This window comes from Talpa occidentalis, unplaced genomic scaffold (assembly GCF_014898055.3).
Source record: "Talpa occidentalis isolate TD23 unplaced genomic scaffold, MPIMG_talOcc4v2.1 talOcc4.4, whole genome shotgun sequence".
NCBI lineage: Eukaryota > Metazoa > Chordata > Mammalia > Eulipotyphla > Talpidae > Talpa > Talpa occidentalis.
In genome coordinates this window covers 122,787,053-122,803,594 of record NW_023604295.1, presented here as the reverse complement: position 1 = coordinate 122,803,594, position 16,542 = coordinate 122,787,053, and the positions used below count along the sequence as shown (strand labels likewise).

General features: G+C 42.4%; 1 long non-coding RNA gene across 1 annotated transcript in view; it reads left to right on the top strand.

Moving 5' to 3' along the window:
• The window catches only part of LOC129146785 (uncharacterized), a 40,592-nt gene that overhangs the window by 753 nt on the left and 23,297 nt on the right, over positions 1 to 16,542 (top strand). The window contains exons 2-3 of the long non-coding RNA XR_008553993.1: positions 12,317 to 12,425; positions 14,804 to 15,015. This is a non-coding gene — a long non-coding RNA (uncharacterized LOC129146785). The remainder of the gene's footprint in view (positions 1 to 12,316; positions 12,426 to 14,803; positions 15,016 to 16,542) is intronic.

The following is a 16,542-nucleotide window of genomic DNA, read 5'->3' as shown; positions in this document are numbered from 1 at the left end:
CAGGGAGCTACCTACATGGCTCAGCAGACCTCTCCTGTCTCGGCCGCTGCTCCCCTCAGCAGTGTATTTCAGTCAGTCAACCTGTTCTGTCCCCCACTCTGTCTCTGGTGAATCCTCTCACCCACCCAACCCCCACCGCATCTCTGGCCTGTACCCCAGCTCTTGTATGCATAAATAAATAAATCCTAAAATATATATATATACTTGAACACTTAATTCTCAGTAAATGTTTCTGTCATTTATACTACTGACATTAGAAAGATCATCCTCAACTTCCAGCTGTTCCATCAGCAGTTGTATCATTTTTCTTAGATTTATTTTTTTCTATTAATGCATACAAGAACAGGGGTGTAACCAGAGGTGTGGGGTGAGAGGATTCACCAGAGACAGAGTGGGGAGCAGAACAGGCAGACTGACTGAAATACACTGCAGAGGGAGCAGCGGGCAAGACAGGAGAGGCCTGCTGTGCCATGTGGGTAACTCCCTGGCCAGGCATAGAACTTAGGCCACAATGGTGATAGCATATTAGCCCTCAGACTTAATCCCTACACCAGGAGGAAGGTCCAGCACTTGTAGATCTATATCCCTCAACTTTATCCAAATTGAAATCATTCTTCAACAACTTCCATTCTAATGAGTTTTGTGTCTTCAACTTTTTTCAATCTATTCTCTACATGAGTGCTACAGTGAGCTTCTGAAAAATAAAATGCTTCCATTATCTATAGTAACTATCTCTAAATGCCAGTCATCTTCACCAATTCACTACAAAATATAAAGAAAAAATTACTGGCATCTAGTGAATTTTTCATAAAACTGAAGATATTAATTTTTAAATATCTTCATTTTTATAAAGTTAAAATGCCCTTTATCATGTGGTGGTAGTGATAGAAGAAACTCTTATTTTTCTCTCCAATATACAAATCAATCTCATCCTTTTCCACCCTCTTCTTCTGACTAAAATGCTGGATTTCAACACTAATTTCATTCTTTCCCTCTCTGTGACGCATCTATGACACATCATCAATGAAGCCTTTGGATCTTTATAACTAAAATCTCTGCTTGTTCTATATAAACCAAGGAAATCAATTAGAAAACTATATGAGCAAAAGGAACAGAATCATCAGGATATTTAAAAGGAAAAGAGGAAGAAAATAAACAATGATGATGTTAAAAGAATTATACCATGCTCTCTTGGGCAGCATGTGTATTAACCCCCTGCCTCCAGGGAGGAGAATGATTGACTTAATTACTGAATGATTTCCTCAATCCAAAGATTTCAGCAATCATGCCCATGTGATGAAGGCTTCATGACAGCCCTAACAATGGATTCAGAGAGCTTCTAGGTTGGTGACCACATGGAGAAGCCCAGAGAGGACCTGGAAGTGCTGTCCCCCCTTCCTACATGCCTAGCCCTATGCATCTTTATTTAGTTGTTCCTGAGTTGTATCCTTAATAATAAAGTGGTAATAGTAAGTTAAACAATTTCCTGAGATCTGTGAATTGTTTTCACAAATTATCAAATCCAAGGAAGCGGTTGTGGAAAGGAGCATGAATGACAAGCTGGGCTTGCTATTGGGGGTCTGAAGAAGGGATGGTCTTGGGGAACTGTGTCCTTACCTTGTGGAATCTGATGTTAGCACCAGGTAAAGGGTCATAATTGAGGTAAATTTGTACAACACTAGTCAGTGTCAGAGGAGAATTGAATTGTGAAGTCTGCTCTGACCCAGGGTCTGAATCAAGTTAATAGGATTGTAGTTGTAGGATACCCAGTCAGTGTTCACCAAGAATTGAAGAATTGTTTGGTGTGCAAAAACCTGCATAGAAGTACCAGAAAAGAATAGAAGGAAATAGTTTTTTCCTTTTATAAACATAGAGGTAAAGAGGAAATTTACCCCCTCTGGGTTCTTCCTTGGCTGGTCATGCAATCAAATTAACATCAGATAGATTAGTAAGAGAAAAGGAAAAAATTGCATATGAATGGATAATCAACATAGATGTAAATTCTGAAGCAAATTGGGCAAAATGAGGGTGTATTTCCCGTGTAAAGGATGGAGGGAGAAGATGGACTCACTTGATGTGGAGATGGTGATTCATGGAGAACAGAAGCTCTTTCATTAGATGGTTGCCCTACCATATCGATAATTTCTCCAACAGATAGTTTATTTCTGATAAAAATCCTAATTTGGGATAATAGCCCGAATTTTTATTCTTCTAGGTTGTTAAGGGAATGTTGAAAGTTTCTCATGAGACTGCAGGGCTTCAATTGACCTCAGCTTGAAATAATCCACATGCCAAAGAGACACATCTTGGGGAAACCTATCTGAACAGCTTGGGGAGGCCTGTCTTTCTCCTCAATGAGTTAATTGTGCCAAGTATAAGATGCGGGGACATGATGAAGTCAATATAACTGAAAACTTCACCTGCCAAAAGGTACTCCAACCAAGATAGATGAAATACACTGAATCCCCAAGTTCTGTATAGCTAAAACATGTTTGGGGGTTAATCTGCCCCATTAACTCCCAGGTTTAAGGGAACTTAAAGTCATATAATATAGGGGGGAAGAAAACCCTTTATGTTTTTTCACATTACCAAGCAATTAATTATTCTCTGACACCACCAGGCATTCTACAAATGTAACTCCATTATGACACCATTTACCTGAAGATAGTATCAGATTCCACAGGTTAAGGACACAGTTCCACAAGACTGCCCCTACCTGAGATGCCAGATGCAAGTCCAGGTCACCTGTGCTTCTGACCAACCAGCTATAAAGCAAAGTTCCTAGGACACCCTCCCTCCCCAGTTCAATTAACTTGCCAGAGTGAGTCACAAAATGAAGGGAAATACATTTGCCAGTTTGCTTAGGAGATGACAAGGTATAAAGATGAACAGCCAGATGAAGAGCTACAGAGAGTGAAGTCCCCACTGAAGCTCCTATGGACTTTGAGGCCAGACACACAGTTGCTGTCTCAGCAACCTAGAAGTTCTCTGATTATCATCTTTTGGGGTTTTTATAAAGACTTTATTACTTTGGCATGATTGATTAAATCATTGGCCACTGGTGATTATTTAACCTCCTGCCCCTCTCCACTCAGAAGGTTGGGGGATTGGGCTGAAATTTCCAACCCTTAGATCAGGATTGGTTCCACTGGCAACCATTTCCCATCCTTCGGTTACCTGGGGGCTGTCCAAAAGTCAGCTCCCTCACATAACAAAAGACATCTTGTATGTTCTCAGCACTAAGAGTAATTCAAGAGCTTTAGTAGTACATGACCTGGAACAGAGTAAAGACCAAGTATCTATTTCTTATAAATCACAATAGCACAGGTATAATGAAAAAAGAAAAAAACCACACACAAAAAAAACCTGTTCAATTGTTCAGAAAGAAATGTTACCTTTTTGCAAAGAATGCTGGGATATATTGGCCTTGAGACCTGGTCAGTTCCCTTCTCCCACCCACCAAACACTGCCAGTGATGGGATCTGTTTGCCAATGTATTTTTGTTTTGATTTTTTTTAAATAAAGATAAGTTCTTAAGAATTCTAAATGTGAACTTTACTGTGAAATTGATTTTTAAATCAAATGAGGCATTAAAACAATTGAGGAACAAGCATTTGTATTTTGAACTTAAAGCTTATACTTTTCAAGATGAATATTGTTTTCCTTTTTAGGAAATACAGATAAGACCCATGTAAATTGCATACTGCTTTTGAAACAGAAAGCTGTTTATTTTGTGCCTAAGGGCATTCATAAAGTCACTTCTTTAAGAAAATGATACACATCTACAGAAAATAAATTATCTTAATAACCACTGACAGAGACTATAATACTTTAACTCTCAAAACTCTCCCTGGAATCATCTAAATGTGAGACTTACCACACATGCATCGTCCATGTAGCACTGCAGGGCACAATAAAAATTAAGATTTGCAGTGGAAATCCATTTTCTTTAGTTACACATTTAACCTAAGCACTATGGCAACAGAATATAAGATTAAGTATGTCACAAATTTTAACTGGAATGGCTTGGAGGATTTGTTGCTCATCTTTTAGGAGTCTTTGTTGCAGAATCCTTCTATTTCACACACCCCAGTCATGGACAGTGTTGTGTAGCAATGTACAATAGGTACAACAACCTGGTAGATAAAAGTCCTAAAACCAAATTCTTGAATGAAATTTACTCAATCTCAGTATTTCATTTGATTTGCCAATGAACTAGCAGTGTTCATCTCCACACTTTTTTTTTTTAAAGATTTATTTTTATTTATACAAGAGCTGGGGTACAGGCCAGAGTCTTGGGAGGGTGAGAGAATTCACCAGAGACAGAGCGGGGAGCAGAACAGGCAGACGGACTGAGGGCACTGCTGAGGGGAGCAGTGGGCGAGTCAGGAGAGGTCTGCCTCGCCATGTGGGATTCTCCCTGGCTGGCCCGGAATCAAACCGGCGCTGTGTAGGCTGCAGACAGCTTCACAGCGCAGTGCTCTACCCGCTGTGCCACCGGGGAGGCCCTCATCTCCACACTTATAAATAGCTGAGGACAGGAATTTTGGGTAGAAGAAATAGTCTATATAAGTTAGAGTCATGCAAGATCACAGCTCATGATTGAGGTCATTACATACTAAAGGGAATTTTTTTTTTTTAAAGATTTTTTTTTTAAAGATTTATTTATTTATTTATACACGCACTGGGTACAGTCAGAAGCGCGGGAGGGTGAGAGAATTCACCAGAGCCAGAGCGGGGAGCAGAGCAGGCAGAAGGACCGAAGTACACTGCTGAGGGGAGCAGCGGGCGGCAGGAGAGGCCTGCGCGCCATGTGGAACCCTCCTCCGGTGGCCGGGGAGCAGCCGGGGATTGAACCGGCGCTGCAGAGGCTGAGAGCAGCTTCGCAGCCCAGCACTCAACCACTGCGCCACGGGGGAGGCCCATACTAAAGGGAAATTTAAAAAAAGAGGAAGGAAGGTTTGTTTCTGTAAGTATAATTTCAGTGGAATCATCAGTGTTCTTCTAGAAATCTAGCTAAACACTTAAGTGACCTACCTAGCTTATTTTTATCCAGGAAATGTAATGCAATTGAATTCTAATCCCATTCGTTATTTTCTGATTCCATCCCTCTTTTGCTTCTAGGGTAGCTGTATCCCACTGTCTTACTCACCCATATTTTTTATTCCAACTCTAGTTACCTCTTCCTAGGACATTTCTGTACCAAATATTGTTTCCTCTTTCCCTTCTTTTCCTTGGTTAGAGCTTATGGTTCTTCAGAGTTGGAAAGATCTATTTAATCTGTGTGATTTTGAGAAATTACTCACTATTTCCGAGCCTCACTTACATCCAAAGGTTGCTTTGTGCAATAAATGAAACAAATAATGTGAGGCCCTACCACCGTGCCTGGAACAGAATAACCTCTCAATAGCATAGTTGTTCTTCTATGTGTTGCCTCATACTTAATTTAGAAACCTGCTCTGATTTCTTATTTCCGGCATGTGGGTGCGTGTGCGCACACATGAACACACGCCTTTCCTTCAGCTTACACTTCCCTCCTGCTCTTCCCTGCCAAACAAAGAGTCTGCTGGAACTCAATTTGTCACTTCCCACTCATTCCCAACCACCTTGCCACCTGAATTCTACTCCTACTCTTTTCTGTATCTGTTCCAGAAATGGCCTACTGAATTGCCAAATCCAGTCTTTTCTCCTCAGCTTATAACCACATAACCATCTTCAGAATTAAGCAACTTCCCACAGCTCATTCTCTCACAGAGTTCTCTTCTGTGGTTTCCAGTCAGCTGGATGAGCCTTGTTCTCTTCCCTCCTCTCTGACAACCCCTTCTCTGCCTGGTGTGAACTCCACTGCCCCTGCCTCTTGGGAAGCACTGCCCACTCATGCTGATATCAAAGAGTCAAGGGGGTAAGAACTTTGTGACTCCAGAGACTTCAGGAAGTAGTATCACATGGGTGGTAATTTTGGCAAAATGGAGATAACTTTTCCAGATAAATCTTAATTTCAATGTTACCCCATAGCCTACAAAAATGAGGTGATCTTTATGCTGCTTCACACTCAAGCAAAATAGAACAAATTGAGGGCAGGTGGGAAATGTCTCCAGAGCTCTACAGTAAGCACATAAAAAAATATCCTTGCACTTCTTTCTTTCCTACAGAGCTCCGTGCAGTAGCTGGTAGGAAAAGAAATATCCCAAAGTATACACATAACATTTACCTTCCCATACTTTGTAAGGGTTTCACTAATTCTCCACTAAGGTGGCATTTGAATTCATCCAAAAATCAGTTTTATAAGAGTTTAGCATGCACATACTTGTGAACAGCATAGGTCTAGCTCAAATGCCACTTCTACCACTTATTGGTCATGTGAACTGAGGATTTTTTCACTTCATTATTTTGTTTCTCTCTAAGGCTCTGTTTTGCAAATCTGTTAATTAGTGGAAATGACACCACTTTATAGGGGTTTTTGAAAAGATGGGTGAAATATATGTAAAGTACTTAGAATAGTGCAACAAACATGTATTCAAAGTATATTATGTAATTTTTCTTTTGCTACATTTCCATATTTTGCCCCTCCCTTTCTGAGAAATTCTGCTTAATTAAAAAAAAAAATAAACATGTATGTCTATGTGTCTCAATGCCTGTACAAGCAGGGGAAACTGAGCTCTAAGACAACAGAATCAATCTGGTGAAGGTTTAAAAGATCCTGGTCTTGGGCCTCCCCGGTGGCGCAGTGGTTGAGCGCTGGGTTGCGAAGCTGCCCGCGGCCTCTGCAGCGCCGGTTTGATCCCCGGCTGCTCCCCGGCCACCAGAGGAGAGTCCCACATGGGCGCAGACCTCTCCTGCCGCCCCGCTGCTCTCTCAGAGTGTTTTCGGTCCTTCTGCTGCTCTGTTCCCCGCTCTGGCTTTGTGAATTCTCTCACCCTCCCGCGCTTCTGACTGTACCCAATGCATGTATAAACAAAACAAACAAACAAACAAACAAATAAATAAATAAATAAAGCATGCCTCTATTAAAAAAAATAAATAAATAAAAGATCCTGGTCTTTACCCAAAATAGAAATGCATCCCTACCCTCTACTCTCAGCAAAGATGGAGTATTTCAGCTCCTGACCTGGGGAAAGGAGGAAAGGTGTCCAGCATCCTATGTCAAAAGGAAGAGTAAGTTTACTTCTCGGGCCTCCCCGGTGGCGCAGCGGTTGAGCGCTGGGTTGCGAAGCTGCCCGCGGCCTGTGCGGCACCGGTTCGATCCCTAGCTGGTCCCGGCCACTGGAGGAGGGTCCCACATGGCGCACAGACCTCTCCTGCCGCCCGCTGCTCCCCTCAGCAGAGTACTTCGGTCCTTCTGCCTGCTCTGCTCCCCGCTCTGGCTCTGGTGAATTCTCTCACCCTCCCGTGCTTCTGACTGTACCCAGTGCATGTATAAACAAACAAATAAATAAATAATACATGCCTCTTTACACAGCGGTTGAGCGCTGGCTTGCAAAGCTACCCGCAGCCTCTGCAGCGCCGGTTCGATCCCTGGCTGCTCCCCGGCCACCGGAGGAGGGTCCCACATGGCGCGCAGACCTCTCCTGCCGCCCGCTGCTCCCCTCAGCAGTGTACTTCGGTCCTTCTGCCTGCTCTGCTCCCCGCTCTGGCTCTGGTGAATTCTCTCACCCTCCCGCGCTTCTGACTGTACCCAGTGCTTGTATAAATAAATAAATAAACAAATCTTTAAAAAAAAAAAATGCCTCTTTAAAAAAGAAAAAGTTTACTTCTCAAAACTTCTCTCCCAGAGTAAAAAATTTACTGCTTTACTGTAATTATAATAGAAATCTGATTCTGAAAATTGGAAATCATGAACACATTTAAAGAAGAAAACAAAAATTGACCTTGATCTCACAACTCAAAGATAAGTTCCATTAATATTTTGAAGCAATTTTTTTGTCATTTCCTATGCATTCTTTCCTACACAGTATTATAGATATTTGAACATCTATAATTAACATGCTTGAGATCCATGTTGTGTGTAATTTTATCTGCCTTTCTAATTGTTCTAAGCATTTTTTAAGGTCACTGAATTGTCTTCAAAACATTCTTTCTAATGACTATAGAACTGACCTTTGGTTGAATGTACTAAAATTTGTGTATTTTAATAACTCATTTTCTAATCACAAAATAATTGTCCATTTATAAAATTTTAAAGTGTAATACATAAATCACTCATAATCTTATCGCTCAGATATAACCACTGTTAATATTTTGATATATTTCCTTTCCATGACTATTACATACTTGAAATAATTAGGTCATATATTACAAGTATTTTCCCATGTCATTAACAATGCTTTCAAAACAGTATTAGATGATATATGTCTGATTTCACTCTCTTACTGGTAGGCAGGAAAGAAATGTATGACTAATAAGGGCAAAACACATCCAAAAAGAGAAGGAAAGTTCTGTAAAAGGCCATAACCCCTGTATCTAGACGTTTTCCAAAAATAGAGTTCACACTTGCTTGGCAACCAAAAGCCAAGTGGGTGTCTCCAAAAGCCAAAGGAATATAGCGGCTTGTGTCAGAGCACCTTCAGTTACAACTAACAGAACTCTTCTCACACAAACTTAGAGAAAAAAAAATCAGCAGGAAAAAAAAAAAAGCTTAAAAAGGAGATGATAGAAAGATTGGAAAGAGGAAAGAAGGGAGAGAAATTTATAAACTGAGGAAAATAAGTCCCAGTAGTCTGAATCAGAGGCCCAATGTCTTCAGGACTCTTGTCATCTCTCTGTTGATCTGTGTTGGCACCTTTCTCTTCAATACAGACAAGGTGGTTTTCTGGAAAGAAAGTGCCTCACATGACTGTGTGGCTTGTATTATCTTTATAGCTCCTGATTGTAGTGGAGGAGATGGTGATTTCCCAAATGGATCCTGAAGAAAACTACCAGCAGGGATTCTGGTTGCCTATGCTGTATCGGTCACTGTGGTTAGGAGACAGGGTAGGTGAACGGCAGGGGGCTGTCTGGGGACCACATGTAGTAGAAGCAGGAAGGCCAGCCACTGAACTGTTTGGGATGGTGGGATCAAGAGAGCAGAGAGGAGCAGGTTGGGAGGGATCACAGGCCTCAGACACCAGGTGTGCTCCTACACACTCATAAGCCAGGAGCAGGCAGTGTAGCCTCCCTGGGGATGGAACTTATGAATGCACCTTCCTTTTTTTTTTTTTTTTTTGTTTATACATGCACTGGGTACAGTCAGAAGCGCGGGAGGGTGAGAGAATTCACCAGAGCCAGAGTGGGGAGCAGAGCAGGCAGAAGGACCGAAGTACACTGCTGAGGGAGCAGCGGCGGCAGGAGAGGTCTGCGCGCCATGTGGGACCCTCCTCAAGTGGCCGGGAGCAGCCGGGGATCGAACCGGCGCCGCAGAGGCCGCGCGGGCAGCTTCGAACCCAGCGCTCAACCGCTGCCCACGGGGAGGCCCAGAATGCACCTTCCTTTATTTAACCATTTCCATACTTTTAATCATCTAGATGGCTCTAGCTTCCTTTTCATCACTCTGTTAAAAACTACTTTTTTTCATTTACTGTATGATATTTATTCAGTTATGATTGAATAATAAAGAATAAGATACAGAAAGATAAATAACTAAATGTCTACTACCCAGGAACAATCAAATTGTACATGCGTTATTCACATGTGCACACACATACTTAGATTTACATAACACCAAATTGATATTAGTTTTCAAGTAGAATTTTGTTTGTTTTTTGATAATTCTTTTTTTTTTTTAAAGATTATTTATTTATACAAGCACTGGGGTACGGTCAGAAGCACGGAAGGGTGAGAGAATTCACCAGATTCAGAGCAGAGAGCAGAGCAGGCAGACTGACAAAGAACACTGCTGAGGGGAGCAGCGGGCAGCAGGTGAGGTGGGACCCTCACCAGGCAGCTGGGGATTGAACCTGCGCTGAAGAGGCTGCAGGCAGCTTCACAACCTAGTGCTCAACCACTGCGCCACCGGGGAGGCCCTCAAATAGAATTTTCATCTATGATTTTTAGTTAAACCTGAATTAGAAGTATTTTATATTATTAAATATTCTTTGGTGTCAAAATTTTGAAAGATAGGGCCTCCCCAGTGGCACAGCGGTTGAGCACTGGGTTGTGAAGCTGCGCGCAGCCTCTGCAGCGCCGGTTCGATCCCCGGCTGCTCCCCGGCCACCAGAGGAGGGTCCCACATGGCGCGCAGACCTCTCCTGCCGCCCGCTGCTCCCCTCAGCAGTGTACTTTGGTCCTTCTGCCTGCTCTGCTCCCCGCTCTGGCTCTGGTGAATTCTCTCACCCTCCCGCACTTCTGACTGTACCCGAGTGCTTGTATAAATAAATAAATAAAATCTTAAAAAAAAAAATTCTGAAAGATAATATTTCATCACATAACTTATCAAAAATTTTTCATTTGAAACTATAAAACACTGTTAAAAGAAATAGAAGAAGACACAAAGAAATGGAAAGACATCCCCTGCTCATGGATTGGAAGAATAAACATTATTAAAATGGCCATCCTACCAAAAGCAATATACAGATTCAATGCTATTCCAATCAAAATTTCAATGTCATTCTTCAAAGAAATAGAACAATTATTGATGAAATTCATATGGAATCACAAAAAGCCCCGAATAGCCAAAGCTCTCCTGAAAAAAAAAGAAGGGAATGGAGGCATCACACTCCCAGACTTCAAACTCTACTACAAAGCCATAATCATCAAAACTGCATGGTATTGGAACAAGAACAGACATACAGAGCAATGGAATCGAATAGAAAATCCAGAAATAAACCCACAGATTTATGGTCAACTAATCTTTGACAAAGGAGCAAAGACTATGCATTGGAGCAAAGAAAGTTTGTTCAATAAATGGTGCTGGGAAAACTGGGTCGCTACATGCAAAAGAATGAAGCTTGACCACTACCTCACACCATACACAAAAATCAACTCAAAATGGATTAAAGAACTAGACATAAGACCTGAAACCATAAAATATATAGAAGGAAATACAGGCGAAACACTACGTGATTTGCACATCAAAGACATCTTTACAGACACATCACCCAAAGCAGTGATAGTGAAGGCAAAGATAAACAGCTGGGACTACATCAAATTAAAGAGCTTCTGCACAGCAAAAGAGACAATAACAAAAACAAAGAGAAACCCCACCAACTGGGAGAACATTTTTGCACCCAACACTAATGAGAAAGGACTGATCACAAAAATCTGCAAAGAGCTGATGAGACTCAACAACAACAAAGAAAATAATCCAGTCAAAAAGTGGGCAGAAGAGCTAAAAAGAAACTTCTCTGAAGAGGAAATGCAAATGGCCAACAGGCATATGAAAAAATGTTCAACATCACTTGTCATCAGGGAAATGCAAATCAAAACTACCATGAGATACCATCTCACACCAGTGAGAATGCACATATTAAAAAAACTAGCAACAACAAATGTTGGCGAAGGTGTGAGAAAAAGGAACTCTTCTGCACTGTTGGTGGGAGTGCAAACTGGTCCAACCACTGTGGAGAGCTGTGTGGAGATTTCTGGACCTACTAAACATAGAGCTTCCATATGATCCAGCAATTCCACTCCTAGGTATTTACCCAAAGGACACAGAAACATCAATTCCAAAGAACACCTGCACCCCTATGTTTATAGCAGCACTGTTTACAATAGCTAAGCTTTGGAAACAACCCAAATGCCCAAAAATAGATGACTGGATCAAGAAGATGTGGTACATATATACCATGGAATATTACTCAGCATTCAAAAAAGATAAACACATGCAATTTGCAGCAACATGGATGGCACTGGAAGGGATCATGCTCAGCGAAATAAGCCAAAAAGAAAAAGAAAAATACCGGATGGTCTCACTCATAGCAGGAATCTAGAAAACTTAAATAAGGGACCAGGAAAATGAATAACTATAAGAAAGTGAAAATCAAAATCAACAAAAAACTACGAACCAGAGACACTTTTAGGGGGGCGGGGGCGGGAGGGGAGGGATTGGGGTCAGAATGGGGGGGCTGCAATTGTATGGGGAATATAAAAATAAAAATTATTTTAAAAAAATAAAATAAAATAAATCTTAAAAAAAAAATAAAAACTTTCTGTATTTTAGGTTCTTTCAGGTATGCTTGTGCTTGCTAGGAATGATTGCTGAAAAGGAATAAGACAATGTCTCTCCGGGGGGAGATAAAAAAAAAAAAATTTTTTTCATTTGATTGGGGTGCGATTAGTTTGTATCCATTTTTGATATTATAAGTTCTCCTATATTCAGTGTAAATATTTTTATCTTTGATAGTTTCTTTGGCATAAAGTTCTAGAAGTGGAGATACTGGGCCAAAGTGATTAAACACACCGATATGTACAATCGCAAATACGAACCAGGAACAACTCTACTGAGGTTTAAGGTAAGGGGAAAGGATAACATTCATAAGGCTAAAACAATCAGAATGGGGAACGGTGGGAAGCCAAGGAGAACTAACTTGAACATGAAGGCTGTAACAGTGCTTTCAAAGGGAAAGGAAAAGACTTGCTTAGGTTGACATTTAACAAGATCAAATGTTAACATAGATGAATTTGGGTTTTTTAAAAAAGATTTATGCATGCATGCATGCAAGAACTGGGGTAGAGGCCAGAGGTGCGGGAGGGTGAGAGGATCCACTAGAGACAGAGTGGGGAACAGAACAGGCAGACTGACTGAAATACACTGCTGAGGAGAGCAGCGGGCGAGGCAGGAGAGGTCTGCTGTGCCATGTGGGATGCTCCCTGGCTGGCCGGGGATCGAACTCGTGCTGCAGTGGCTGCAGACAGCCTCATAGTGCTGTGCCTAACCCCCTGTGCCACCAGGGAGGCCCATATTTGGAATTTTGTTATGGGACCACTTGGACCTAGACCTTGAATGCCTAACCCACCAGTTATTGAGCCCCCAGGCTATTGGAAAGTCAGTCAGTCACCAGTGAGAAACAGACTCTCCACCCTGCAGAGGCTTCCTGCTTTTAGGCAATGGTTCCAGAACCAGCTGAACCCAAATGGCCTCACAAATGCAGATGGGAGAAGACCTGACCTAGAAGGAAAATAGGACACACTAGCAAGCTAAAACACACACCCCTAGCTAGAGACTTAAGATGCTAGTGAGACATGTGGCATGTGAAGAAGCATGTATCCTGGTGTAGCTCAGCCTAAAACACACCATGATGCTGCTCCCCCATACTCCCCATAAAACCAGTAACCCCACTCCCCTCTGGTCAACAGTATGACTCAGGGAAGTTGCTGCCCCTTTCCCATTGTGTGACCCACAATAAATGTTCCTTGCTTGAAACCTATTATTGGCCTTTTCAAAATTGGAGGGAGGGAGCGTTAATTGGTAGAAGCCAGACAAAGACACTTCAGAGGGTTTCACACTTCAGTTACCACAGATGCCCCTAGAGGACTGACCCCTAGGAAAAGAGGAGTACACCCACTGTACATCTACTGTGTTGAGTCCCTCTGTCCCCAGCTATCGAGGATACCTCCAGACACAATTATCCGCACCCAGGGACACATGTAGAAGGAAGTGGAGAATTTGCTGACCAGAAATGTTCCACAGTCTTTTCACACAACAATCAGAGGGCAGGAACAGCTCTTCCTATAGCACTCTACCAGCTGCTCTGCTTTATGGGAAGCAAGGAGAAATGGGACGGGGGATGAATAGAGAATTCTCCAGCATCCAGTGCAGCCTGGCCAGAGCAGGTAACTAGGGGCAGAGTCCTGACTGTCACCACAGCTAAGAAAGGAGGATGGGAACGGAGAAGGCCAAGGGTATGGACCAGAGTGCTAGGAAAGATCTTAGGAGGCACTGTGAACACAGAGCTGTACAGAACAAAGACCAAGTTAGATTTCTAGACTGCTTTATCCTGGGTCCTGGGTAAGAAGTGCATCTGTCTTCAAGACTTCCAAAGACAGACTTTTTTCCCCTCCTCTCCTCTCCCCTCCCCGCCCCTCCCCTCTTGTATTTATTTATACAAGAACCAGGGTACAGGCCAGATGTGCAGGAAGGTAAGAAGATTCACCAGAGACAGAGTGGGGAACAGAACAGGCAGACTGATTGAAATACACTGCTGAGGGGAGCAGCGGGCGCGGCAGGAGAGGTCTGCCACGCCATGTGGGACCCTCGCCAGCCGGCTAGGATTGAACCGGTGCTGTAGAGGCTGCGGACAGCTTCACAGCGCTGCGCTCAACCACCTGCACCACCAGGGGAGGCCTTTCTTTTCTTTTGAAGGTGACTTGGAATAGAGACTGGATCACATGAGACCTGGAAAACACCTTTAAAAGTAACTGAAATAAAAATCTCCTTAGAAAAAGGAGTTTCACACAGGATCCATAGAATTTATTCACTTCTCCTTTTTCCCCTCTCAGATGTCAACCCAAATATACATATTTAATACCTTTCTAATTTATAATTGGACTGACTCACCTGTTGGCATCAGAAAAGGTATTCTGGAATAAGTTCCTTTGACCTTTGTTGTTATTTTCTTTCCTTACCTTACCACCTTCCACTCATCAGTCATCACTTACTATTTTTCTTTATGTACACCATCACCTGATGCAGAGTTTCACACCTATGGTTGCAAATGCACATGCTAATTAAGGCAGAAAAAAATGACTGTGGTAGTAAGGTGAAACTTTTCAATTGTTAAATGTGCTTTGCCTTCATTCATCCAGTCAACAAACATGGGTTGAAGATTTAATGCAGATAAAATTCCTATTCCTTCAGTCTATTGTACAAACTCCTTTTATTCTCCCTCAGGAATGTGGCTTTTCATCTGTTGATCATTAAAAATTGGCCCTAAGCAAAGCACATCGTGGAATGAAAAAGCAGTTTCTTCCTGATAAAGACCGAGCTGCTATTGTCAAAGGGCACAAGAGGTCAGGCAGCTCTTAGAAAAAGAGCAAAGCACCTTCTTTGTATTGAGATGTTTAAAATTCTTTAATCAAGAAGAGCTTTGGCCTATAATTAAGGTATGTGCTTGACTTAGTTCAGCTTATCTGAGGATGAGAGAAGAAAGAAATGTGGTTTGGGAAAGGCAGAAGCTTACAAAACCAGCAAAAAAAAAAATGTCTTTGAGCCAAGATTTGCCAGAGCAGTCTCATCAAAAAGGACAGTGGTGGCAAAGAAGGACAGGGATTTTAGGAGGTAACTGCGAGGGGGTCCCCCACAATGCTGTACTAGAAACTAGATGGAGCAGAAGGAAGGTAATGGAAGAGTTTGTGATCTTGGCGTCTCCTTCCACCTGTGGCTTCCTGTCTGGAACCTGGAACACAGGTCCCCTTCTCTGCTGATCTCTCAGGCCACGTCACCAATATGGAGCTACGGGTTGTTGTAGGGGACAGAGCAGATAAGTGGCCAACCTTCTTTTGCCCAAGACTCTTAAGTTTCAGATCTTCAGGTTCTATATCCTGGAAAATCTCTGAGCTCCTGCAGAAAGAGATAATTGTTCATCCTCCATACTAAGCTGAGGTGGTCTCACAGAAAACTCCAGTATTCATGGATTCACTTTATACACACTTACTTCATAACTTCAAAATGTTCAGATTGTGTCTACATAGACACTGAGTCCCTTGATTATAAAAGCATTAAGGCAGTGAGTTCTGGACTAAACCAAGTGTGGCAAGTGGGTAGTCAGCCTGCAGGAGAGGTTTACACTACAGGGGAGGGAGATACTTTAGCATTTTTCAGGACACAAACAGTAAAAAATATAGAGATTTTTACATTTTACTTACTTGAAACATGTAGAATGTCGATAGTCAAATAAATCTTTAAAGATTTATTATTTATGCATACAAGAACTGGGGTATAGGCCAGAGGTGTGAGAGGATTCATCAGTGACAGTGGGGAACAGAACAGGCAGACTGACTGAAATACACTGCTGAAGGGAGCAGCGGGCGAGACAGGAGAGGTCTGCTGTGCCATGTGGGTCACCTCCCTGGTGGGGAATCCAAATCATGCCACAGAGGCTGTGGATAGCTTCATGGTGCTGTGTCTTAACCCCTTGTGCCACCAGGGAGGCCCCATAGTCTCATAATTATTGATGTAAGTTTTTGCTGGTTCATTTGTTTTGGATTCAGAAGATGTAGCTATTTACAAGGAATTTCACTGGTGAATTTGCAGCCACATACCTCCCTCCCCTCCCCAGTCATCACCAACTGCTTCCCAGAGTCTTAACTTTCCAACTTTTAATCCCCTACCAACATGATATCAAGAATGTAACCCTCATGCTCAGGGAGAAGCTCTGTTTTCACGTTCTTAATGTTCTGCTGAGAACCATCAGTGTCATACAGCTGACACAGCTCGGGACCCCTAACCTAACCCAGGCTTGCAACGTTGCCTCTCCATTCTCCTTCAGAGGCTAATCTCACCCCTTCCCCCACTGGTTCCCGGAGATCCCAGGCCTCCTGAGGCCTCCTCAACCTCCTGCCGGCAGAACTTCAGCCCTGATTCACTCCTCTGTGTATCCCTTTCTCCTGCCAAATAAGAGAAGTACTCCT